Here is a 13,116-nt window from a genome sequence, read left to right as displayed (position 1 = left end):
GGAGTGGCGCGCAACGGAGGAAGGGGAAGGGGATGAATGCAGAGAGAGAGTGGGGAGGTGAGGAAAGAGGCTGGGTGTACTAGTCTGTGAAAGAGAAAATTGGGATTGGAGATGAGTGTAAAAAGAGTGAACGGAAAATTGGGGACAGAGGGAGAGAAACAGACAGAACAGGCGGGACAGAGGAGTGTAATGGTCTTGGGGTGAAAGAGTGCTGGGGCAAAATCTGAGGGAGAGAGTGCGAGGGAATCAGAAAGTAAGAGAGAGAGGAACAGAGAGAGAGTAGAAGAAGAAAGCTGAATGGAGAAATAAAGGGAGAGAAGTAAAAAGAGAGAAGATAAAATAATCCTTTCCTGAGATAAGAGAAGCCACCAAGACAGGAGCTTCAAAGAGCAGAGAGCCACTCTCGTGGGAGCGCGCCGTAAACCTTTCCACATCTTCAGAGGGAAATTCAGTCCCTGATTCAAACACGCCCTGGTTCTCAGCACCCACGACTCTGCAGGCGTCCGAGGCTCGGCACCTCCTGGGGTGGCTCGCACACTTCCAAAGCAACACTTCCCTTTGAACTGCTTGGCCCCACGTTGAGCAGCGATGGTGATCTGCACACAAGGTACAAATGTGAATGGTTAATGAGAAGCAGCAAAAAACATCAGAGCAGCGCTCTGCCACACCTACTAGTCAGGGGGAGAAAAATACAGAAATCTCTCTCATATCACCTCGAACCAGCACCAGCTCATCTCACACAAACCCTGTCTCTATAGACGTTGATTTGTCATCTCAAACTGTGGCATTAACAATACCCTTTGTCCTACTAACGGAAACCTATTCTATCCTACATGACTGTGAGGTGTGAGTTGTGATGTAGTCACTGGTGAGTCTCACAGTTGATTCCACCATGGATAAATGAGCAGTGTTGCCAGAGTCTATTGACACTTTACTGCACAATCCAAGCCAAAATCCCACCAATTGAATCTACAAAAAGTAGCCAAATTTTACAGCGCATTATACAGCCTGATCACTAGAAATAGACTTCGATTTCAGACGTTTGAAATAGTCCTGAGAACGTCGATATATGCCTTCCTCAGCAAAAAAAAAAAAGATTGCTCAGCATTGGGAACGAACTTGTGATGCTATGACCACAGCGCCAACTTGGAGATGAAGCGCACTGCTATGACCCCCGTGCCACCTTGGAGATGAAGCGCACTGCCATGACCACAGCGCCACCTTGGAGATGAAGCGCAATGCTATGACCACAGCGCCACCTTGGAGATGAAGCGCACTGCTATGACCACAGCGCCACCTTGGAGTTGAAGTGCACTCATATGACCACAGCGCCACCTTGGAGATGAAGCTCACTGCTATGACCACTGCACCACTGCAGTTCAGAATGCTCTAGCAAGTCGGGAGAATACTTGATGGTAAAAGCGTGTCATTTATTATTATTTTATTTTAAGCCTTCACCAAACCATAGCCCTAACCTTAACCACTCAGAATTAATACCTAAACTGTTAACCTTTGAGTTGTTTTTGTTTTAACCCTGTAACCATGTGAAATGAACAATGTAACCACGCAGAATTAATACCTAAACTGTTAACCTTTGAGTTGTTTTTGTTTTAACCCTGTAACCATGTGAAATGAACAATGTAACCACGCAGAATTAATGCGTGAAAGAAGACGTTCATCCATAATAAGGATGAATATTTCCCGTAAATCTACCAAGTTTCAATACCGTGAGTAATTAATAATTATCCCAAGAGTCCCTGGGAAATACCGCAAAAATAGGAAGTGCCCATTTAAAGTGTTTACAACCAAGATACGGTCACTATGCCTGGGTTCTCCCTGTTGCGTAATCGTACTGAAGGTAGTAAAGGAGTCAAGCGCAGGAGAGCAGAGATGTCAATGTAGTGTCTTTAATGGGGACCAACTCCATTTTAAAAATATCCATTTCTACTCATACCGTTTGTTGATCCCACAAACGCTCTCATATGGACGGCAAGTACGAGATGTTATACTAGGGGTATTTTGACATGCATAGTTGATATGTTTTGATAATACATCCTATGGATTACAGAATAGTTAGGAATTTTCATGCGAGACAGAAGTTAGGATTTGGGTTCAGTGGGATTGGGACTGGAAAGGAAAATAGCCTCGGAGGCCCTAGGACAGGAGAAGATATAATTTTCCCTTGTGCCTCTTTGGATTGTCAACAGACTTCATGTCTGTGACAGATATTCCAATGTAGTAAATTGTGCATAGGCCTATCACATTTGTGACTGTCTGAAGAGTCTCAATGACAGCTCAAAGAGGCACACATTCTTTTATAGGCTATACTGTAGGGGTTTCCTGTAGGGTTTATTAACTACATTCAGGTCGTGTGTGCAGTCAATTATGTCAATTATGCATTGTGCTTTGAATTTTTATTGTCTTTGTGTGAAGTAAATATGCTAGGCTAAAAGGTTCTATGCTACAACCTGTTTGGACAATGTGCTATTTTTTTGCTAGTCTGATGCTGTTTTGTAATTTCCCTGTTCTTGTCATTTTATTTTTTGGAGAAATGTGAAGAGTGTTCCTGGGACAGTCCTGGGATCACGGTTACCCATGTTAATCCCTAATCGATAATACATTGACATTTGAAGGGAAACTATGAGATCTTGTTGGCATTTTGAGCCTGTCAGTAGCAGTGACTGGGCCTAGGCCATGCAGTGATCTGTGAGTGACCAGGCTTCTCTCTCCACCCTGCAGGGCTGGACACCAGCAGGGCTACAGTGGCTTGCGTAAGTATTCACCCCCCTTGACATTTTTCATATTTTGTTGCCTTACAACCTGGAATTAAAATTGATTTTGGGGGTGTTTGTATTATTTGATTTACACAACATGCCTACCACTTTGAAGATGCAAAATATTTTTTCTTGTGAAACAAACAAGAAATAAGACCAAAAAAATTAAAACTTGAGTGTGCATAACTATTCACCCCCCCAAGTCAATACTTTGTAGATCCATCCTTTGCAGCAATTACAGCTGCAAGTCTCTTGGGGTATCTAGCCACTGGGATTTTTGCTTATTCTTCAAGGAAAAACTGCTCCAGCTCCATTAAGGTTGATGGGTTCCGCTGGTGTACAGCAATCTTTAAGTCATACCAGAGATTCTCAATTGGATTGAGGTCTGGGCTTTGACTTGATCATTCCAAGACATTTAAATGTTTCACCTTAAACCACTCAAGTGTTGCTTTAGCAGTATGCTTAGGGTCATTGTCCTGCAGGAAGGTCCCAGCCTCCATCCCAGTCTCAAATCTCTGGAAGACTGAAACAGGTTTCCCTCAAGAATTTCCCTGTATTTAGCGCCATCCATCATTCCTTCCATTCTGACCAGTTTCCCAGTCCCTGCCGATGAAAAACAGCAGGATGATGCTGCCACCACCATGCTTCACTGTGAGGATGGTGTTCTTGGGTTGATGAGAGGTGTTGTGTTTGCGCCAGACAAAGCGTTTTCCTTGATGGCCAAAAAGCTCAATTGTAGTCTCATCTGACCAGAGTACCTTCTTCCATATGTTTGGGGAGTCTCCCACATGCCTTTTGGTGAACACCGAACGTGTTTGCTTTTTTTTTTCTTTAAGCAATGGCTTTTTTTCTGGTGACTCTTCCGTAAAGCCTAGCTCTGTGGAGTGTACATCTTAAAGTGGTCCTATGGACAGATACTCCAATCTCCTCTGTGGAGCTTTGCAGCTCCTTCAGGATTATCTTTGGTCTCTTTGTTGCCTCTCTGATTAATGCCCTCCTTGCCTGGTCCGTGAGTTTTGGTGGTCAGCCCTCTCTTGGCAGGTTTGTTCTGGTGCCATATTATTTCCATGTTGTAATAATGGATTTAATGGTGCTCCTTGGGATTTTCAAAGTTATGGATATTTTTTTGTAACCCAACCCTGATTTGTATTTCTCCACAACTTTGTCTCGGACCTGTTTGGAGAGCTCCTTGGTCTTCATGGTGCCGCTTGCTTGGTGGTGCCCCTTGCTTAGTGGTGTTGCAGACTCTTGGTGGGGTTTTCAGAACAGGTTTATTTATACTGAGATCATGTGACAGATCATGTGATACTTATATTGCACACAGATGGGCTTTATTTAACTAATTATGTGACTTCTGAAGGTAGTTGGTTGCACCGGATCTTATTTAGGGGCTTCATAGCAAATGGGGTGAATACATATGCACGCACCACTTTTCAGTTTTTATTTTATTTTTTTGAATGATTTGAAACAAGTTATTTTTCATATCACTTCACCAATTTGGACTATTTTGTGTATGTCCATTACATGAAATCCAAATAAAACTACATTTAAATTACAGGTTGTAATGCAACAAAATAGGAAAAGCACCATGGGGGATGAATACTTTTGCAAGACACTGTACTCACTCCACCATCCTCCAGACTGGTTGGTTTATTTAGCTAAGCTCTGAGTCTCCTACACATAGAGGCCTGGATGGCCATGGAATTCATTATCCCAGGCCCGGAAACGAGCCGCCTGTGTTTTCTATAGTTTCACCAGGCTTTGAAAGTGCACTCTCTCTTTCTCTCCTCAGGTTCAATCGCTAGAGGACCACATTCGAATTGCGGCCACAGTGTTATATCATCTTCAAGGTATTCGCTGTGAGCTGCTTTGCGGCCGTGGCTGTAGCCCACACAGAAAAACAAAGGGCTGTAACGTTTGTTGTCGGAAGGCGACCAAGGTGCATCGTGGTAATTGTTCATGATTCTTTAAAACCTCTTGAAACTAGGGGGCACTATTTTTATATTTGGAAAAATAACGTTCCCAAAGTAAACCGCCTATTTCTCAGGACCAGATGCTAGAATATGCATATAATTGACATCTTAGGATAGAAAACACTCTAAAGTTCCCAAAACTGTCAAAATATTGTCTGTGAGTATAACAAAACTGATATTGCAGGCGAAACCCTGAGGAAAATCCAATCAGGAAGTGCCTCTTATTTTGAAACCGTTGTCTTCCTATGCACCCCTATTGGCCATTGAAAGGGATATCAACCAGATTCCTTTTTCTACATTTTCCCCAAGGTGTCTACAGCATTTTGACATAGTTTCACGCCTTTATGTTGAAGAATGAGCGTAAATGACTACATTGCGTAAGTGGCCAGCTGATGACTCTCAGAGTGATTCTTGCGTAGAAGACAGAGGACAGAAGACAGAGGTAGTCATTCTTTAATTACTCAGAACACCAAACAAAAACAACAAAAGAATAACGAACGTCACGTTCTGCAGGTTCAACGATAAACAGCTGCCTCTGATTGGGAACCACACTCGGCAAAAAACAAAGAAATAGAAAACATAGAAATAAAGAAACTAGAATGCCCACCCTAGTCACACCCTGGCCTAACCAAAATAGAGAATCAAAGTCTCTCTATGGCCAGGGTGTGACAAGGGTGGCTAATACGCAAATATTTACTGGGGCTTATCCACAGCAAAGAGGGCTGTTTGGAATAACATGGCCCAGGGTTTGACAGGGTTTGGTGGGGTGGGCCCATGGGCTCTGGTTGCAGAGAGAATCCTCTCCACGGGCCCTGAGCTTACAACCTTTCACACACAGACACACGGCAAGCCAGGAGAATGTTTCTTTTTTTCCTTACACAACGATGGTAGGGAGAATAAGGAAAGAGGGACCATTGGAGGGAGATGTAAGGCTGATAGAACTATGTAGAGGGGGGAGAAGAATGGAGAGCGAGAGAGAGAGAGAGAGAGAGAGAGAGAGAGGCAAACCTGTCTCTCAAGAGAAAACAGGCACACTGCCCACAAAATGAGGTGGAAACTGAGCTGCACTTCCCAACCTCCTGCCAAATGTTTGACTATATTAGAGACATATTTCTCTCAGATTACACAGACCCACAAAAAATTAGAAAACAAATCCAATTTTGATAAACTCCCACATCTACTGGGTGAAATACCACAGTGTTCAATCACAGCAGCAAGATTTGTAACCTGTTGCCACAAGAAAAGGGCAACCAGTGAAGATCAAACACCATTGTAAATACAACCCATATTTTTTATGTTGATTCATTTTCCGTTTTGTTCTTTAACTATTTGCACTCCGTTATAACACTGTATATATAAATAATATGACATTTGAAATGTCTTTATTCTTTTGAAACTTTCTGAGTGTAATGTTTACTATTAATTTTTATTGTTTATTTCACTTTTGTTAATGATCTATTTCACTTGCTTTGGCGATGTAAACATGTTTCCCATTCCAATAAAGCCCTTAAATCAAATTGAACTGAGAGAGCGCGAGAGCGGCGCGCGAGAGTGAGAAAGAGTTCAGGAGTAATTTATCTCTCAGGGAGATACAGCACTAAATCTCCCAGAAACCCCTAGTGCCTGAGCCTGCAGCAGAGGTGAAGGGAGGAGCCTGGGTCGGGGGGAGAAGAGCCAATGGAGATGGGTGGTGGTGCTGGATTCAATGTTGACTCCAGAGTGGTGTACTACGAATCTAGAAACCCCTAGGGCCTGAGCCTGAAGCAGAGGTGAAGGGAGGAGCCTGGGTCGGGGGAGAAGAGCCAATGGAGATGGGTGGTGGTGCTGGATTCAATGTTGACTCCAGAGTGGTGTACTACGAATCTAGAAACCCCTAGGGCCTGAGCCTGAAGCAGAGGTGAAGGGAGGAGCCTGGGTCGGGGGGAGAAGAGCCAATGGAGATGGGTGGTGGTGCTGGATTCAATGTTGACTCCAGAGTGGTGTACTACGAATCTAGATAGAGGAGTTAGCAAGCTATCTTTGGTCAACTCTGAGTTCAACTCGGGGTATTGGTAACACAAAAGTGGCTCAGTTTTTAGCTAAGTATATTTCTATGGCAACAAATCCTTCAGAACCTGCTTTGGGGCTGGCTAATTCAGGGCTAACTCCACTTTTCCTGAATGGAGTGTTTGAGCTGTGAGTTGAGGAGAAATCAAATTACATGCCCTCCCTCTCGCAAAGAGTGCATCATCATCCTTTCGTTCTCCGGACCATATTTGAGAAAGATAACTGATTAAATATTTGAATAATCATATGTTCTTGTGTATTAAAAATAGTAATATTCAAAAACATATCACAAGACGGCACTTTTAATATCCTTTTTCACACCATAGCCTGCTGAATTTTCAGGTTGTAATTAGAATAATAATTTGGTGGATGCTTATATTTGTTCTATTTCACACAGTACAAGTGTGTATTCCGACGTATGTGTGAATTGGAAATGTTTCTTTGCACTCACAACTCCCCCTGAGATACACTCAGAGAGTGGGGTCATGGCCAAAGTCTGCCACCATCAACGGTGACCCTGATTCCCAAACTTTTTATAGTCCCGTACCCCTAGTCCCGTACCTCCAACTGTGTACCCCCTCTAGCACCAGGGTCAGCGCACTCTCAAATGTTGTTTTTTGCCATCATTGTAAGCCTTCCACACACACTATACAATACATTTATTAAACATAAGAATGAGTGTGAGTTTTTGTCACAACCCAGCTCATGGGAAGTGACAGAGAGCTCTTATAGGACCAGGGCACAAATAATAATATAATAATAATCAATAATTTTGCTCTTTATTTAACCATCTTACAGGGCTCCTGAGTGGCACAGCAGTCAAAGACACTGCATCGCAGTACAAGAGGCGTCACTGCAGTACCTGGTTTGAATCCAGATTGGGAGTCCCATAGGCCGTCATTGTGAATAAGATTTTGTTCTTCTTATGGCTGCAGGGGCAGTATTGAGTAGCTTGGATGAAAGGTGCCCAGAGTAAATGGCCTGCTCCTCAGTCTCAGTTGCTAATATATGCATATTGTTAGTATTGGATAGAAAACACTCTGAAGTTTCTAAAAATGTTTGAATGATGTCTGTGAGTATAACAGAACTCATATGGCAGGCAAAAACCTGAGAAGAAATCCAAACAGGAAGTGAGAAATCTGAGGTTGGTATATTTTCAACCCAGGCCCTATTGAATTCACATTGGGATATGAATGACGTTGCACTTCCTAGGGCTTCCACTAGATATCAACCACCTTTAGAAACTTGAATGAGGCTTCTGCTGTGTTGTGGGACTGAATAAGAGCTGAATGAGTCAGCTTACTGGCAGAGAGCCTTTTCCTGGTCACGCGCATTCCACATGATATCGACTTGCGTTCCGTTGCTCCTGTAGACACAAAGGAATTCTCCGGTTGGAACTTTATTGAAGATGTATGATAAAAACATCCTAATGATTGATTCTATACTTAGTTTGAAAGGTTTCTTTGACCTGTAATATAACTTTTTGAAGTTTTTGTCCGAAGCTCGTGCATTTGGATATGTGTACCTGACACTAACAAAAGCAGCTACTTGGACATAAATAACGGACATTATCTAACAAATCAAGCATTTATTGTGGAATTGCGATTCCTGGGAGTGCATTCTGACGAAGATCATCAAAGGTAGGGGAATATTTATCATGTAATTTCTGGTTTCTGTTGACTCCAACATGGCGGCTAATTTGCTTAATTTTCTGAGCGCCGTCTCAGATTATTGCGTGGTTTGCTTTTTCCGTAAAGTTTTTTTAAATATCTGACACAGCGGTTGCATTAAGGAGAGGTATATCTATAATTCCATGTGTATAACTTGTATTATCATCTACATTTATGATGAGTATTTCTGTTGAATCGATGTGGCTATGGAAAATCACTGGATGTTTTTGGAACTAGTGAACGTAACGCTCCAATGTAAACTCAGATTTATTGATATAAATATGAACTTTATCAAACAAAACATACATGTACAAAGAAAACATTTGTGTACCTTAGTAGCGCTTCCCTTCCTCCTCTTTCTACTAGTTATGCATTGCACTTGGGTGGTGCTTAGAGGAAGCAACTCCACAGTCATTTCTTTCTGTGTTTTTTGAGGACATTTTACAACTCAAACTATGGATTTTACCCAAGAGGCTACAATATTTTCCTATTCCCATGAAGAGGGCCAAAGGATTATTACCACTACCTCATTGCTAGATTAGATGACAGCCACAGAGAATACTGAAATGGATTTAAACAAGGCTTACAGAGACTTGCAACACCTTATGGAGAAAGATACCAAACTTGACCTCAATTCTATCACCTTGTCTGACTATTGGAGGAAAGGCCTAATCCCCAGAGGACTCCGTATTATGACGTTTCCAGCTAATGGAGCACAAGGTAAAACTGACTTTAGAGATGAATGGGAGGCTATTCTCAACAAGTGTTCTTTTGACCTAATGCTATTTCAAATAGAAGAATCTAAAAACGACAGACAAGTAGTCCAAACAGAAATTGAAGAAGTAAAAAGGAAAATCACAGAACACAGTGACAATTCTAAAAAAGCACAATGTGATGATATCTTGAAAGAGAAAGTAGACACATTCACTCTGATATTGAAACAAGACAAGCTAAGAAAATTTAGAAGAGATGAAGTAGACTATAGAGATGGCAAAGTCTTTTCCTGGAGAAAACCAACACGTAAGAATTCCGAATCACATCTGCAGAGAAGGAAGCCTAGATCTGTTTCTTTAAATTTTACAAGCAGTGACGATGAGGATCACCCCAGACGCTCAGAGGCCAGCTCCTCCCAAGATTTTTTTAGATCAGGAAGAGGAGTCACGCAGGTTCCTCAACAAGAGAAGGAGAGGACGCGGAAGAGGCCAACACGGAGGGGGAGGAAGAAATCAAGACTATCCAACCACACGGAGCAGGACCAGAACAAGGCTGTGATCAACATTTCTGGAGAACCCCTTTCTGATGATTGCATAAGGGTATTGTCTAAAGGACTGTCCTTTGCCACCACATATTCAACTAATGAATTTAATACAAAGATTGACCTATTTCGTTTCTACAGGCATCTACATCGGAAGGCCTGGTACAAGCAAAACATCTCTCCAACTACAGACACCAGTGTCTCAGGTCAGGCAGTTTCTGTTCTCTCTAAAACACCTTTTAAGCCCAACCCCACTTTTTGTCCCATCGTCCAGAATGCCACACTAAATACATTTGCCAAGAAAGTGAATTTTGATGTGTTTAAGGGTAAAATTGACTCTAACCAAACACGACGTAATCTTTCTAAGACAGAGCGGAATGCAGTTGAATCATTGTCCAAAAATGAACAGATTGTGGTTAAAAAAGCAGACAACGGTGGTGCTACAGTAGTGTGGTGTAAAGACAAATATGTAACAGAAGCCTACCATCAATTAGACAAAGATGAATTCTACCAATCTCTTACCTTCAACCCTACAGAGGACCTAAAAACTGAATTGAAAGGGATCCTCACAGGAGCTAAGGAGAATGGCTACATTTCAGACAATGAGTTCAAATGTCTTTTCAATGGCAGTATGGCTTCTTTTAACCTTCTTCCAAAGGTCCACAAACATCATGAAAACCCCCCAGGCAGACCAGTCATTAGTGGTAATGAAAGTCTGACCGAACCCATCTCTAAGTACATTGATTACTTTATTAAGCCTTTTCTGACGTCACTCCCAGCCTATCTTCAAGATACCACAGATGTGTTGAACAAAATGAAGGAATTGAACAATATAGGTACAGCTTCTTTTTTAGTCACCATGGATGTGGAATCTCTATACACCACCATTGAGCATGAACAAGGTTTGGCAGCTATGCACCATTTCTTGAGTACCCGACCTGAAACTGAGATGCCTCCTACAGAATTCATTGTCTCACTGACTGAATGGACTCTTAATCATAACATCTTTATCTTTCAGGACCATATTAAACAGGTCAAAGGGTGTGCCATGGGAGCTACAGCCCTTCCTATGCTGGTTTGTACTTGGGTAAATGGGAAAATGACTTCCTTTTGGATCCTTCTAATAACCATTTCTTTGACCGGATTATATGGTGGGGACACTATATTGATGATGTTTGCCTGTTTTGGTCCGGTTCAGAAGATGAACTTGTTTCCTTCCACCAATACCTTAACAACATTAATCCTAACATCAAACTAACTATGGAGTACAGCAAGGATAACATTCATCTTTTGGACCTCGACATTAGTAAAAATGACAAAGGTTGTTTGCACACATCAATCTTTAGGAAGCCTACAGATGGGAATACCATTCTGAGGGCAGACAGCTTTCACCCCAGAAGGCTAACAGAGAATATTCCATATGGCCAATTCCAAAGAGTCTGCAGAATTTGCGATCAGGAAACAGACTACAGTGTCAAATCTGTTGAATTGGAGAATCGCTTCTTGAATCAGGGCTACAGCATTCAGGTCCTGAAAGATGCCGGTATAATGGCTGGATTACTTGACAGAGAGAACTTGTTGCGAAGGGGAGAGCCTTGTGATACATCAGAGAGAGTGTATTTTGTTACAAAATACAGCACTGAAGCAGAGAGCATTAAAATAATCATTAAATATAATTGTGGAAAGTGATCCAAAGTGATACGCTACTACGCCAAGTCTTTCCTGAGCCACCAGTCATAAGCTTTAAGAGATGTCCTACCCTAAATGACAAATTAGTCCACAGTTATCTTCCGGGTGACTCTCAAAAAACTTGTCTTGACCACAAACCCAAGGGCTCTTTTAAATGTAACCAATGCAACCATTGCAGTAATATTGTACAGAAGAAGTATTTTGTTGACACAGCTTCCAAAATGGAGTATTACGTCAAGCATTTCATTAACTGTAAAACCACTCATGTCATCTATAGATTGGAATGTCCACAGTACAAGGTGTTCTACATTGGAAGGACAAAGAGACGCCTTCAAGACCGCTTAGTGGAACACAAGTACGCCATACGCGTAGGCAATGAAGACTACCCATTGGCAAGGCACTACAAGTCCCTACACCATGGCAACCCTGCCTCCCTACAAGCTATGGGTATTGATCATATTCCGGCCTCTTATTAGAAAAGGGGACCGTCTTAAACAGTTAAACGAAAGGGAAAGTTTTTGGATTTACAAACTACAGGCCACTAAATACCCTGGTTTAAATGAAGATATGGATTTCTCACCCTTCCTATAGGGTTGTGATGGGTCTATTTGCTGTCATCCAGTGGACATTTTGCTTAATTTGCCCTCAGCTATGGTTAGACTGTTGTTGTTCATGTTTTGCTGTGTTCTAGTGTACTATGGTATATTTAGCTTTCTTATTCTTGACACTTCTCCCAGTCATATTTAAGGTTAGAACTACCTTTTAGTCTTCTGATACTTCTAGCTTGGAGTTGTATTTTTATGATAACTTAGCTACAGTATTTAACCTTTTAATGTGTATAGTATTGCTTACTAGGTGTGTCCAATCAATTTTGTAACCACTCCCTCTTCCATTTAGGGCTAATTGGAAAAGCTGTTCAAAAGAGGTCATAGTATTCCTTTTTTTGTACTCCCTGACGAAGGCCATGCTGCCGAAATGCGTCGGTTTAAAAAAAACGTTGTTTCTATTGAACATGCCATACTAATAAAGGCATTTAAATTAATTATATGAAGAGTGCCTTGGTCTTCCTTTCTTTTTGATGACAGAACAGACATGTATTGTGTAACATGAAGTCCTATGAGTGTCATCTGATGAAGATCATCAAAGGTTAGTGATTAATTGTATCTCTATTTGTGCTTTTTGTGACTCCTCTCTTTGGCTGGAAAAATGGCTGTGTTTTTCTGTGGCTTGGTGGTGACCTAACATAATCGTTTGTGGTGCTTTCGCCATAAAGCCTATTTGAAATCAGACACTGTGGTGGGATTAACAACAAGATTACCTTTAAAACGGTATGTATGTTTGAGGAATTTTAATTATGAGATTTCTGTTGTTTTGAATTTGGCGCCCTGCACTTTCACTGGCTGTTGTCATATCATCCCATTAACGGGATTGCAGCCCTAAGAAGTTGAACTGACTTGCCTAGTTAAATAAAGGTTACACACATATAAAACCTTATTTGTTAATTGAAAGGTGTCACGTTCTGACCTTAGTTCCTTTATTATGTCTTTGTGTTAGTTTGGTCTGGGCGTGAGTTGGGGTGGGTAGTCTTTTCTTTTTTCTACGTTGTATTTCTGTGTTTGGCATGGTATGGTTCTCAATCAGAGGCAGCTGTCGATCGTTGTCTCTGATTGAGAATCATACTTGGGTAGCCTGTTTTCCCCATTTTGGTT

At 41.7% G+C, this 13,116-nt stretch overlaps 1 long non-coding RNA gene across 1 annotated transcript; it reads left to right on the top strand.

The window, feature by feature from the left end:
* Nucleotides 1–9,620: 9,620 nt before the first annotated feature.
* Nucleotides 9,621–12,458, top strand: LOC112249355. Its single transcript, XR_002953339.2, has 3 exons — nucleotides 9,621–9,776; nucleotides 9,860–9,924; nucleotides 11,685–12,458. It is a non-coding gene; the product is annotated as an uncharacterized LOC112249355 (long non-coding RNA).
* Nucleotides 12,459–13,116: the final 658 nt, after the last annotated feature.

This window comes from Oncorhynchus tshawytscha, linkage group LG12 (assembly GCF_018296145.1).
Source record: "Oncorhynchus tshawytscha isolate Ot180627B linkage group LG12, Otsh_v2.0, whole genome shotgun sequence".
Lineage (NCBI taxonomy): Eukaryota > Metazoa > Chordata > Actinopteri > Salmoniformes > Salmonidae > Oncorhynchus > Oncorhynchus tshawytscha.
The sequence above is the reverse complement of the archived record's forward strand: the minus strand, read 5'-3'. Positions and strand labels throughout refer to the sequence as shown.